Here is a 13870-nt window from a genome sequence, read left to right as displayed (position 1 = left end):
TACATTCTTTTTCAGTATATTGTATGGTCACCTAAATTCTTAAACATACCTTTAACTTTGAATTGTACAGCTTTGCTTGGAAAAAATCCCCTCCAAATGCTTTCAGGTTGTTGCTGTGGTCTTTGGCTATGATAGTAACATTAATCATTTCTCCCACTTTATAACTTTCATTGAGTCCCACAGTAGAGAATGTTGAGTGAACTGGACTTGTGTACAGATTCAGCTGAATGATTTCTTCTAGTGATGGGAAGATCGAATCATTTTACTGACTTGAATCTTTGAGTCTTGTTCAGCAAAATGAACAAATCTTTATTCAAGTCATTTCGTTCATTTAAGCAGAATTAAATTATAATGTTATATTTTCAATAGCCAAATCCCACCAACACATCTACTTACGCAACCTTTGATTATAGTCCCAATAAGGAAAAATTGATAAAGCACCCAATGACAAATTATGAGAAACAGAAATGATTAGTTCACCTCTGGAATTTTCTTGTCCGAGTCGATCGTTCTTTTGTCACGTGACAGCCGTATGTGCATAGCGTATATGCGTGACAAAAGAACGAACGACTCGGACCAGATGACTCGAGAGGTGAACTAATCATTTCTGTTTCCTGTGTGAGCAGTGCATAGTGTCTACGGCTTTCACGTGACAAAGAACGAACGACTCGGTCCAAAAGAGTGGAGAGGTGAACTAATCATTTCAGTTTCCTGTACAGCGCCTATGCGGTTTTCACTTAACAGATGAACGGAGGTTGCGCAATGCACATGCATGGCCAACACAAAATGAATGAATCACTCTCTGAGACTACTCGTTCTTCTGAGTCACATAAAAGATTTGTTCAAAATGAACGAATCGTTCATGAATGACCCATCGCTAATTTCTTCATCTGGAATAAGCCAATTCAGAGCTTCCTGTAGACTTTCCCACTCATCAGGACTGATTCCCATACCCTCATAACTTATTCCCATGTCAGACTTTGAAATGACAAATTAATTATTATTTTGAAGAGCTTGTTTAGGGATGGGGGGAGGAAATCTTCTAAAATGGATTCTACAACTCATCAATACCCATAGTGCCTGAAAGAGAACCAAAATACCAATCACACCCAATTCTTTTTTATGATTAACATTTTTATTGATTCATACAACGAACACAGAAAAGCAAAACATATATACACAGAATCAACATTTAACTCCCACTACCGCCCCTCCTCAACCCCACCCCGGCCCTCAACAAACACCCCTGTGGTCACACATGAGCACATACACACACACACACAAAAAAATAAAAACAAATCTATATACAATAATCACACACATTAACAACCACTCCTCTCTCTCCAATGTTCCACTCCGAGAACCCTCCAAGAACACCAAGTATCTGCCCCGTTTCCCAACAAACAATCCAAATTCCCCAGTCTTCTATATGACCCTTCTTCGAATGCCTCCACCCTCCCCATCTACGAGCACCACTCCTGAAATGGGGGTGCTCCAGCCGACTTCCAACCCCTTAAATCACTTGTCTGGCGATCATAACACTGGTTAGGACACCATTTTTTATGTGTTTATTCCCTATATTGATGACCTAAAATAGTCCGGGGCACAATGAAATTTGAGTACCCAGTACGTCACACATAAAACACTGAACCCTCAGCCAAAATTATTTGATCTTAATACACCACCAAAAAACAAGGGTTGTGTCTCCATCTTCTGTGTCTTTAAGACAAAGCCTATACAATCTAGAGGGGGTCCAATAGAATCAATGTAAAATCTTGAAATGCATAAGGCGAACCCTTGCATCTCTAGATGCAGACTTGCCGTTTTTTAGAATCCTAGCCCACACTCCATCTTCCAATACCAAGTTTAAATATTTCTCCCATAATCTCTTGACAGAATTTAAAGCTCCATCGCCCAGACTCTGAATTAGCAGGGACTAATACACTGATGATTCATGACCTTTCCCAAAAGCAGTAATCACCACTCCCAGAGTGTCTGCCGCTTTAGTGGGGTGCATGCTACTCAGTACAGAGCAGGTGGCACAGCTGTAAATACATAAAGAACTGAGATCTGGGAATCCCAAAATGTTGAACCAAATTTTTAAAGGATCTCAACACTCCATTCTCATACAGGTCACCGAGTGTATTAACCTTCCTCACAATCCACTCTGACCAGCAGAAACGGGAATTATTAATACACCATATGGCCAAAAGTTTGTGGACACCCCCTTCTAATTAACAAATTTGGTTACTTCATCAAATCTAGTAAAGAAAAATCTTAATGTTCCTTTATGTAATGGCTTGGGCTTTGTGTGCTTCCAAATTTGTGGCAACTGTTTGGGGATAGTCTTTTTCTGTTCCAGCATGACAACGCCTCTGTGAACAAAGTGAGGTCCATAAAGAAATGGTTTACTGTGTCTGGCGTGGAAGAAATTGAATGGCCTGCACAAAGCCCAGACCTGAACCCCACTGATCACTTTTTGGGGTGAACTGGAACAGCAACTGTAAGTCAGGCCCCATCGACCAACATCAGTTCCTGACCTCACTGATAGCCTTGTGTCTGAATGAGAGCAAATCCCTGCAGCCATGTTACTACATACAGTATAGTGGAAAGCCTTCCCAAAAGAGTGGAAGCTGTTATTACAGCAAAGGGGGAAATTGATGCCTAAGGTTTTGAAATGTTCATCAAGCACATATGGTGTCCACAAACTTTTGGCCATATAGTGTATATGTGTGTGTATATATATATGTATATATATATATATATATATATATATATATATATATATATATATATATATATATATATATATACAGGTGCATCTCAATAAATTAGAATGTCGTGGAAAAGTTCATTTATTTCAGTAATACAACTTAAATTGTGAAACTCGTGTATTAAATAAATTCAGTGCACACAGACTGAAGTAGTTTAAGTCTTTGGTTCTTTTAATTGTGATGATTTTGGCTCACATTTAACAAAAACCCACCAATTCACTATCTCAAAAAATTAGAATATGGTGACATGCCAATCAGCTAATCAACTCAAAACACCTGCAAAGGTTTCCTGAGCCTTCAAAATGGTCTCTCAGTTTGGTTCACTAGGCTACACAATCATGGGGAAGACTGCTGATCTGACAGTTGTCCAGAAGACAATCATTGACACCCTTCACAAGGAGGGTAAGCCACAAACATTCATTGCCAAAGACAACAAGAGACCAAAAAATGCAGATGAGCTGAAGGTCACTGTCAAAGAAACCTGGGCTTCCATACCACCTCAGCAGTGCCACAAACTGATCACCTCGATGCCACACCGAATTGAGGCAGTAATTAAAGCAAAAGGAGCCCCTACCAAGTATTGAGTACATATACAGTAAATGAACATACTTTCCAGAAGGCCAACAATTCACTAAAAATGTTTTTTTTATTGGTCTTATGATATATTCTAATTTTTTGAGATAGTGAATTGGTGGGTTTTTGTTAAATGTGAGCCAAAATCATCACAATTAAAAGAACCAAAGACTTAAACTACTTCAGTCTGTGTGCACTGAATTTATTTAATACACGAGTTTCACAATTTGAGTTGAATTACTGAAATAAATGAACTTTTCCACGACATTCTAATTTATTGAGATGCACCTGTATATATATGTGTGTGTGTGTATTTAGTTTAACTATTATATTATATTTAAAACATTATTTAAACGTTCTGAAAATAACAGGCAATATATATATATATATATATATATATATATATCAAGAATCTTTGTGAAGATTCTCTGATATTTGTCAAGCCCACCAATAAAGCAGAAAGCAGACGTGACGTATTAGTGTGTAATTACAATAGAGCAGTTTCTGAGACCACCAAATTCGAATCCTTCCATTTCAGAGGTCAGACCCTAAAGACGACGTTACAATGAGCAGTATTTCAGTTAGGATTTACATGGACAGGATCAGTTGATGCACCACAACCTTTATGTGTCATTTGTCAGGAGATTTTAGCTGATGACAGCATGCAACATTGGTGCCAGTTTTTCAAATTTCGGTAAGCACAGATCGATTTCAGTAGCAGAACTTTTGTCCGCTTGTCCCCAAATTCACAGTATGATCAGCCTGGCAAAAACATATATACTGAACACATTATGTATGTATACAACTGACATCACCCTTTCAGCAAAGATAATGTCAAGTGAGTTTGGAAATATTACATCCATTGCAAGTGGTTGTATTCAACCTTCTCTTCAATTTTGAAAGCCACGTCACAATGGTAAAGGTCTATAGACGCAAATAGACACACCTGCTTTACAAAGTCATACTGTACCATATCTGCTGAATCAAAAAGATAACAAGGCAGTTATGTGCCCCTTGATGAACTTGTTGTTTTTGTTTTGTTTTGTTCAACGTTTCATCAGCAATCCAGAACTGAATTTCTATCAAAATATTCAAAACATACCCAATGGTGCCATGCCTAGTGTTGGGTGTAATTTGATAAAAAAAAAAAAAAGAAAAGTTGTTAGTTACTGTAATCGAATTGCCTTTTAGTAAAACAATAAATAAAATAATAATAAAAAAAAACATTATTGTAATAAGATTGCAGTTACCGACTTTCAAATAAGTTAATTTCTTTAAAGTAAAACATATTTCTACATAATATTATTTATGTAGAACACATTTAAAACATGAATTATGTTCATATGTACATCAGTTTGCGTTTCTGTAACAGCTGAAAGACATGTAAAGATAATATAGACATTATTTTGAATTTGTCGAGTAGAAAAGCAAAACTTTATATGAAACATTTTAGAAAGTAACTTAATTACCAATTTGTTCACACATAAAATATTGAAATGGTTTATGTTTACATTAATATTTGTTTAGATTATCATAGTTCTACACATGCAATAATTTGTATTGTTATGATGTAAATCGATACGTAAAAGGCATTTGAAAATTACCTAAAAGAAATGATGCAGGCCTGGTAAAAAGTTTTAATGTCAGGTGTTTTATAATTACAAATATATATATGATATTTTTGATCACTTAGAAGAAGAAGAGTAGCACATTTCCCAAAATATGAGCAATAGTGGTTGTGAACCTTTCCTAACCACTAAAAATTTGGTTACAAAAAAAAGAAGGAAAATAATGATTAATTTGCAGTGTTGGAGGGGTGCCAGTAAATACATAACTAAATAAATAAGATTGCAACAAGAGCAGTCATGATATACCTTTGTGTTGTGATACACCTTTGTCAAGTTTTCTTTAAAACTCTATGTAACATGCAAGCAAGTGACGCCTTGGGGAATTGACAACCACAAAGTCAAGATTACCAGACAAACAACAATGTATTTTCCCTGTACTTACAAGGCTAATTTCGTAATTTGTCTTGTGGCATACAAAACTGGCATAGACACAAATACTCAGCAGAGGTGGACAAAGTACACAACTCCATTACTTGAGTGAAAGTACAGATACTACTGGTCAAATATTACTCCATTACAAGTGAAAGTTGTAAAGACAGATTTTTACTTATGTAAAAGTACAGAAGTACTTGGTTTTAAAAGTACTTAAGTATCAAAAGTAAATTTCCTTTTTTATGTCAATGCATTGTTTTATTATTGTTGCATTGTTGTATGTAATACTTACAATACCTTATGCCTCTGAAGCAACCTACTGAATATACTGACTAGATTTTGGATAAACTGAGAATCACAATGTTTTTGTTTCAAATGAAGATCATGATTCTCCCACAATTCTGAATGGTAACTAAAGAAAATAACATGTAATTTACTAGAGGTTCTGACAAAATACTATTTGCTGCAGTCTATTTAAAAATGTTGATTTGAATGAATTATTAAAAAACAAAAAAATCTGTTTGAATGATTCAATGACACTCAAATACTTCACATGTTTCATTACTGGATGAATTAGCATTGAAATATACTTGATTTCTATCAACATTTCCAGCTGGGCTTGTTTTGTACAGTTGTGCTCAAAAGTTTGCATACCCTGGCAGAAATTGTGAAATTTTGGCATTGATTTTGAAAATATTTAATGAAAGTGATCATATGAAGCCATTTATTATCACATAGTTGTTTGGCTCCTTTTTAAATCATAATGATAACAGAAATCACCCAAATGGCCCTGATCAAAGGTTTACATACCCTTGAATGTTTGGCCTTGTTACAGACACACAAGGTGACACATGCAGGTTTAAATGGCAATTAAAATTTAATTTCCCACACCTGTGGCTTTTTAAATTGCAATTAGTGTCTGTGTATAAATAGTCAATGAGTTTGTTAGCTCTCACGTGGATGCACTGAGCAGGCTAGATACTGAGCCATGGGGAGCAGAAAAGAACTGTCAAAAGACCTGCATAACAAGGTAATGGAACTTTATAAAGATGGAAAAGGATATAAAAAGTTATCCAAAGCCTTGAAAATGCCAGTCAGTATTATTCAATCACTTATTAAGAAGTGGAAAATTCGGGGATCTCTTGATACCAAGCCAAGTTCAGGTAGACCAAGAAAGATTTCAGCCACAACTGCCAGAAGAATTGTTCGGGATACAAAGAAAAACCCACAGGTAACCTCAGGAGAAATACAGGCTGCTCTGGAAAAAGACGGTGTGGTTGTTTCAAGGAGCACAATACGACAATACTTGAACAAATATGAGCTGCATGGTCGAGTTGCCAGAAAGAAGCCTTTACTGCACCAATGCCATAAAAAAGCCCGGTGACATGCCTCACAGCTTCTGGCACACTGTAATTTGGAGTGATGAGACCAAATGATGGCAAGATGAATGCAGCATGTTATCAGAAAATATTGGCAGACAATTTGCATTCTTCTGCACGAAAGCTGTGCATGGGACGCTCTTGGACTTTCCAGCATGACAATGACCCTAAGCACAAGGCCAAGTTGACCCTCCAGTGGTTACAGCAGAAAAAAAGTGAAGGTTCTGGAGTGGCCATCACAGTCTCCTGACCTTAATATCATCGAGCCACTCTGGGGAGATCTCAAACGTGCGGTTCATGCAAGATGACCAAAGACTTTGCATGACCTGGAGGCATTTTGCCAAGACGAATGGGCAGCTATACATCCTGCAAGAATTTGGGGCCTCATAGACAAGTATTACAAAATACTGCACACTGTCATTGATGCTAAAGGGGACAATACACAGTATTAAGAACTAAGGGTATGCAGACTTTTGAACAGGGGTAATTTCATTTTTTTCTTTGTTGCCATGTTTTGTTTTATGATTGTGCCATTATGTTATAACCTACAGTTGAATATGAATCCCATTAGAAATAAAAGAAATGTGTTTTGCCTGCTCACTCATGTTTTCTTTAAAAATGGTACATATATTACCAATTCTCCAAAGGTATGCAAACATTTAAGCACAACTGTATATATGTGTGTGTGTGTGTGTGTGTGTGTGTGTATGTTTTATGCAACATATTAGATACACTATATCATGGTGTTAGTGTTAAATGTAATGTGATTTTATGCACATTACTTCAGTGATGATAATGTCATTGATCCAACATACTCAACTCAAATCTCAACTCACTTTTATTGCTACACAAGTGAAATTATGTGTGAAAAGCTTATGTGCATGGTCCAGACTTTGCAGTCATACATGTAAATGCAATAAGTATAAGTACACTCAACAGAATAACAATGTACAGAATAACAATATTACAGTGTACACAATAACAATGTAACAGTGTACAGAATAACAGAATGACAATTAGCAATATACAGGGTAACAATATAACACTATACAGAATACCAATACACAGATGTTTGCACAGTTTGCATGTTACACAATACACATTACACAATATACAAACTGAACAGTTAGAGGCAATTGCACTGAATTGAATTAAGTACAGTATACATAGTTTACAGTACATAACAATGATGTGTGGCATATACTGTTGTGTTGCCATTAATTCTCAGACGTGCGTGAAGGGGTATATATTAATAATAATAGACGTGATATATACTGTATATACATACTGAGTCCAGTGAAATCCAGCAAATTTAATGTTAAGGTCCTAGGGTATGGTGTTGTTAGCAGTTCAGCACTCTGATGGCCTGAGGGGAAAAGCTGTCCTGCAGCCTGCTGGTGCAGGCTCTGATGCTGCAGTACCGTCTGCAAGATTATATCAGTAAGAGCAGTCCGTGGCTTGGATGGCTGGATCCTCCGTGCTTTCCTTACACATCGCCTGGTATAGATGTCCTGGAGGGAGGGAAGCTCACCTCCAATGATGTGCTGGGTTGTTCGTACTACCCTCTGCAGCGCTTTGCGGTTTGGAGCAGTACTGTTCCCCGTACCAGACAGTGATGCAGCAAGTCACAGTGCACATGTAGAACAATATGAGGATGTTGTGACTCATCCCAAACTTTCTCAGTCGCCTCAGGAAGAAGAGCCGCTGGTGCGCCTTCTTCACTACAGCCTCTGTGTGGACGGACCATGTGAAGTCATTTGAAGTACTTTATTAATCCTTCTGTCTTTTTTTTTATTTTATTTAATTTTATTTATTTTTTTCTCAGAGAAGGGGGTGGGTTTTTAAATGACTCTTAACTTGTTTATCCGGCTTTTATCCTGTTTCTTATACTGAAAAAGTTCAATAAACATGATTTCATCAAAGTATGTAGTAATTAGGTACACATATAATTTATTATACATGTTGCCTGCCATGGAGAGAGAAAATAAATAATGGATATACTGTATGCTTGCTTTTGAGTCGCTCAAGTAATAATAAATAAATATGTCATAATTTGATGCTCCATACTGGAAAAATTCGTCAAATTAATAAATAACTTCCGCTTAAGTGGAAAATTGGTGTCGTTTTAAAGCTTCGAACAGTGGTTCTCAAAGTGTGGGGCGCACCCTGTAGGGGGTGGGGCATTGGTGCAGAACACTGACCTGTACTCAAATCACTTTCACACATTCAGCAAAAATAGTGACAATACACGCAAGAACCAATGTGTGCAATTTCTTCACCTCTGCCTTGTGTAAACATTGGGCATGCACCGCAACGCTAACGGCACAAAGAATGTAGCAGTGCCAGGTGCGTTCTCGATGCACTTATGTAAACAAAGACATCTTGTGCACGCCAGTTTCAAATGGGGGAACAATGAATTAACAATAATATTTCAGTCGGTCCATCACACAACACTGTCAATCAGTGCTGAGCTAGCTACTCAAAAAATGTAGCTAGCAAAGCTACCAACTACTCTACAGAAAAATGTGTTAAGCTAAGTTAAAAGCTACACTTCAGAGAAAGTAGCAAGTTACACTACAAGCTACACGGCAAAAGTAGCTTTTTAGCTACTTAATATTTTTTTCAACCACAGATGCTTGGAGCATACCGTCATAGACAAAGCATCTAAAAGACTTATTCAAATAATGTTTATCAAAGCCATGGTATATTACAGTTTAGTGCAATACAGAATACAAGTATACAGTATGGTGCAATACGTATGTGCACATAAAAAAAAATGTAAATTCATATTTAAACATGCTACCTATACAAACCCATCTGTTCAACATGTAAAATCAATATTTTTACATTTTTCATATTTATACTACTACCTCTTCAAACCCATACCTATTTAAACATAATTACATTTGCACATTCCTGTAAAAAACTGCATACATACAGTATACTATTCATCTTATCATGTAATTCTGTGTCTAAGTGTATCTCTGTATATACTGGAAGCTGTAAATAAGAGGCCAAATTCCTTGTGTGTGAGCACATCTGGGCAATAACAATGTGATTTCTGATGGTATCAGTTGGTAATACCATGGTACTTTGAAACACTACGACCATATTTATGTACCATTCTGTATTTGCATGGTGCTTTAAAGTACTTCAAAGAATACAATGTTAATGCAATGGTACTTCGTTATATGATTACCATGTTCATATACCACTGTATTACCATAGTGCATCCAGGTAATGGTACATGTCCAAAAAACATGGTAATGTCATGGTACTTTTTTATGTGTTTTCATGTAAGCTAATAAGTGTTTAAATACTCTTTTGGTTGGAATATTTATTTACCTGCATAAGTCATTTATAAGCTGCACATGTGTTGAACTTATATATATATATATATATATATATATGTGTGTGTGTGTGTGTGTATGTATTGAGTATTTATCAAGAATCTTTGTGAAGATTATCTTATATTTGTCAAGCCCACCAATAAAGCAGAAAGCAGACGTGACGTATTAGTGTGTAATTACAATAGAGCAGTTTCTGAGACCACCAAATTCGAATCCTTCCATTTCAGAGGTCAGACCCTAAAGACGACGTTACAATGAGCAGTATTTCAGTTAGGATTTACATGGACAGGATCAGTTGATGCACCACAACCTTTATGTGTCATTTGTCAGGAGATTTTAGCTAATGACAGCATGCAACATTGGTGCCAGTTTTTCAAATTTCGGTAAGCACAGATCGATTTCAGTAGCAGAACTTTTGTCCGCTTGTCCCCAAATTCACAGTATGATCAGCCTGGCAAAAACATATATACTGAACACATTATGTATGTATACAACTGACATCACCCTTTCAGCAAAGATAATGTCAAGTGAGTTTGGAAATATTACACCCATTGCAAGTGGTTGTATTCAACCTTCTCTTCAATTTTGAAAGCCACGTCACAATGGTAAAGGTCTATAGACGCAGATAGACACACCTGCTTTACAAAGTCATACCGTACCACATCTGCTGAATCAAAAAGATAACAATGCAGTTATGTGCCCCTTGATGAACTTGTTTTTTTTGTTTTGTTTTTTTTTTTGTTTATGCAACGATTCATCAGCAATCCAGAACTGAATTTATATATATATATATATATATGGCCAAAAGTTTGTGGACACCCCCTTTTAATTAACGAATTTGGTTACTCCATTAAATCCAGTAAAGAAAAATCTTGATGTTCCTTTATGTAATGGCTTGGGCTTTGTGTGCTTCCAAATTTGTGGCAACTGTTTGGGGATAGTCTTTTTCTGTTCCAGCATGACAATGCCTCTGTGAGGTCCATAAAGAAATGGTTTACTGTGTCTGGCGTGGAAGAAATTGAATGGCCTGCACAAAGCCCAGACCTGAACCCCACTGATCACTTTTGGGGTGAACTGGAACAGCAACTGTAAGTCAGGCCCCATCGACCAACATCAGTTCCTGACCTCACTGATAGCCTTGTGTCTGAATGAGAGCAAATCCCTGCAGCCATGTTACTACATACAGTATAGTGGAAAGCCTTCCCAAAAGAGTGGAAGCTGTTATTACAGCAAAGGGGGAAATTGATGCCTAAGGTTTTGAAATGTTCATCAAGCACATATGGTGTACACAAACTTTTGGCCATATAGTGTACATAGTTTTGGGTTCAGCCATATGCTTGAGGCAACATTTAAATAAATGTCCGAATTAAACACTCTGGACACTTTTGTCCATACCGAGTGCAAATGCAAGATAATGGGGTGTAACTTAACTTCTCCGATTAGTTTGACAGAAAGGCTTTGCAATGGTGAAATATGGGCAAGAACTTCCTGTTCAATACAAAACCAGGGAGGGGCTCTCTCAGCGATCAATGCGCCAAAATGTCTGAGACCGAATGCATAATAATAAAAGTCATTTTAATAACATTAACCTTCCCAATCATAGATAAATGTAATGAAGCCCACCTGTCCACATCGCTTGAAAACCTTTTTATTAAAGGGTCAAAATTAACTTTAACTAAATCACACAAATTTGCTGGGAATAAAATACCCAAATACTTAATGCCGAAGGCGCCCGGCTGAAAAACCGTTACTGGGCAGTATGCTGTCAGAGCCAAAGCTTCGGATTTAGAATAATTAACTCTGTATCCCGAGAACTTAGAAAAGGAATTAATAATTCTGTGGAGCAAAGGCATAGATCTAGTAGGGTCGGAGACAAATAATAAAATATAATCTGCATAAAGTAAAAGCTTATGCGCCACACCTCTCGCCACCACCCCTTGAAAATCATCCTCCTTTCTTACTGCGGCTGCTAATGGTTCCAGGGCAAGACAGAACAATAATGGGAAAGAGGGCAACCCTGCCGGGTGTATAACAAATGTGGAGCCAATTCTGTAGAATACGATCTAAAAAATTCAGCGGCAAAGCCGTCTGCCCTGGAGTCTTGCCTGTAGGCAAGGCCTTAATTACCTTAATTAATGTTTTTGCTCAGTCGTCAGTTTAGGGTGTTCTAATGTTCCACCATGTTTCTAATATCTTCATCAGTAGACTTAAGAATTCTTTAAAAGCGTTATTAGTATCAATGGCTGAGGTACATATTTCACCACCAGCATATTTCACTGAGGGAATGGTAGAAAAAGACTCTCTCTGCTTTATATATCTAGCCAAAAGCTTCTCTGCTTTTTCCCCCGACTCAAAGTATGACTGTCTTGCCCTGAGTAGCCAAAACTCCACCTTCCGTGACAAAATAGTATTAGATCTGTATTTCAATCGGGTCAATTCTCGAGGCCAACAGATGACATTCGGCACTTCAGCTCTGCCTCTGCACTTTTAATATTCCCTTCCAACTCCACGAGTTCTCATGCTTTGGATTTTTTGATGAATGAGGCATACTGTATGATCCGACCCCTAAGAACTGCCTTAAGTGCCTCCCAAGCCACGCCCACAGAGGATACTGAGGACCAGTTGGTCTCCATATAAACATTGATTTCAGCCTTTAACATTTGTTGGAATTCAGGATTTTGCAAAAGGGATACATTAAAGCGCCAACAATATGATTTTTTTTCTCCATATGTAGCAAAATCTCTAAACTCACCAGGGCGTGATCTGAGACCAGCATGTTTCCAATTGTGCAATCAACAACAGATGAAATGAGGGACTTCAATGTATCAATGTAATGACTCCCCTGCTCTGACTTGAGCCAAAATAAATAAAATTAAAATTTGACACAAGGGACAACATTCCAACATTAGTCTAACAATCAAACCCCGAACTTCCCCAGAACAAAACAAACAGAAAAAAGAAAAATGTGTGCATTAACCCCGCGCACGACAGCGGAAACTGGTGTCCATCCCTCTAAACTCAAACAGTCCATGTACTCCTACGAGAGCCCCCTGACAACTTTGCCGTCGGATTGCTCAAGTCCGGTGCTTCTATACAAATTTTGTGATACAGAATTTCACAACAGATAATAATCTATCAAACAAACTCCAGGCAATAGGAGGCATGAGCACAAAGAGGGTGTTGATTCATCCACATAACTGACCTGAAGGTGTGTTCCTCCACAAAACAAGCTCCAGCCGCTAGCGGAACCAGCACAACAAAAAAAAAAGCCGTTCAGATTCAAACGAATATTCAGTGAGCCGGCTCATTCAGCTGTTACTTGAGTGCAACAAATGACCTAATCACTCCAATGTCCTGCAACAAATATTCCACAAAACAAACTCCAACTAATAGGAGGCATAAGCACAGAGCGTGCAGATTCATCCACAATAATGTCCCGAAGGAGTGCTTCTACACAAAACAAACTCCAGCACAAAAAGATACAAAAAAGGCACTCGGTTCCTCGAACAGTCAAGTGAATGTTCAGTGAGTCAGGCCCACTTGGCTGCAACATAAGTATCACACAATGACTTACTCACTCCAATGACTTTATGAAGGACATCACTTGCTGTGGGCATGTAAATATTTTGCGGCCATCCTTAGTATCTATTCACAATTTGGCCGGGAACATCAGAGCAAAAGCAACCTTACGTTGATGTAAGAGTTTCTTGCATTCCTTGAATCGATCACGTTTCTCTCGTCGAATTCGCAAAGTCTGGGAACAATAAAATGATGTGGTTCTTCCAAGAAAGCCT

Source organism: Myxocyprinus asiaticus, chromosome 41, assembly GCF_019703515.2.
Source record: "Myxocyprinus asiaticus isolate MX2 ecotype Aquarium Trade chromosome 41, UBuf_Myxa_2, whole genome shotgun sequence".
Classification (NCBI taxonomy): domain Eukaryota; kingdom Metazoa; phylum Chordata; class Actinopteri; order Cypriniformes; family Catostomidae; genus Myxocyprinus; species Myxocyprinus asiaticus.
This window is presented reverse-complemented; position numbering follows the sequence as displayed.